Below are 1314 nucleotides of genomic sequence, written 5' to 3'. Positions count from 1 at the left end.
AGGAAGAGGAGATGGCAACCGAAAATAATAATAATGTAAGGAAGATGCTTGGTGACTTTACTGCACCTAATTCCAATTTACATGGAAGAAGCATCTCCATTCCTGCCATTGGAGCAAACAACTTTGAGCTGAAACCTCAATTAGTTTCTCTGATGCAGCAGAACTGCAAGTTTCATGGACTTCCATCTGAAGATACTTTTCAGTTCTTAACTGAATTCTTGCAGATATGTGATACTGTTAAGACTAATGGAGTAGATCCTGAAGTCTACAGGCTCATGCTTTTCCCTTTTGCTGTAAGAGACAGAGCTAGATTATGGTTGGATTCTCAACCCAAAGACAGCCTGAACTCTTGGGATAAGCTGGTCACGGCTTTCTTAGCCAAGTACTTTCCTCCTCAAAAGCTGAGCAAGCTTAGAGCTGATGTTCAAACCTTCAGACAGAAAGAAGGTGAATCCCTCTATGAAGATTGGGAAAGATACAAACAGTTGACCAAAAAGTGTCCTTCTGACATGCTTTCAGAATGGACCATCTTGGATATATTCTATGATGGTTTATCTGAGCTATCAAAGATGTCACTGGACACTTCTGCAGGTGGATCCATTCACCTAAAGAAAATACCTGCAGAAGCTCAAGAACTCATTGACATGGTTGCTAATAACCAGTTCATGTACACTTCTGAAAGGAATCCTGTGAGTAATGGGACGCCTATGAAGAAGGGAGTTCTTGAAGTTGATACTCTGAATGCCATATTGGCTCAGAATAAAATATTGACTCAGCAAGTCAATATGATCTCTCAGAGTCTGCATGGAATGCAAGTTGCATCCAACAGTACTCAAGAGGCTTCTTATGAAGAAGAAGCTTATGATCCTGAGAACCTTGCAATAGCAGAGGTGAATTACTTAGGTGAACCTTATGGAAACACCTATAACTCATCATGGAGAAATCATCCAAATTTCTCATGGAAGGATCAAAAGCCTCAACAAGGCTTTAATAATGGTGGAAGAAACAGGTTTAACAATAATAAACCTTTTCCATCATCCACTCAGCAACAGACAGAGAACTCTGAACAAAATGCTTCTAATTTAGCAAATCTAGTCTCTGATCTATCCAAGGCCACTGTGAGCTTCATGAATGAATCAAGGTCTTCCATTAGAAATTTGGAAGCACAAGTGGGCCAGCTGAGTAAAAGGATCACTGAAATCCCTCCCAGTACTCTCCCAAGCAATACAGAAGAGAATCCAAAAGGAGAGTGCAAGGCCATTGACATAAGCACCATGGCCGAATCTACTAGGGGAGTGGAGGACGTGAATCCCA

General features: G+C 41.0%; 1 non-coding gene across 1 annotated transcript; it reads right to left on the bottom strand.

Annotated features, from left to right (window-relative positions):
* Positions 1-407: 407 nt before the first annotated feature.
* On the bottom strand, positions 408-515 carry LOC112761995 (small nucleolar RNA R71). Its single transcript, XR_003182358.1, has one exon. It is a non-coding gene; the product is annotated as a small nucleolar RNA R71 (small nucleolar RNA).
* Positions 516-1314: the final 799 nt, after the last annotated feature.

This window comes from Arachis hypogaea, chromosome 16 (genome assembly GCF_003086295.3).
Source record: "Arachis hypogaea cultivar Tifrunner chromosome 16, arahy.Tifrunner.gnm2.J5K5, whole genome shotgun sequence".
In the NCBI taxonomy this organism is placed as follows: Eukaryota; Viridiplantae; Streptophyta; class Magnoliopsida; order Fabales; family Fabaceae; genus Arachis; species Arachis hypogaea.
This window is presented reverse-complemented; position numbering and strand designations above follow the sequence as displayed.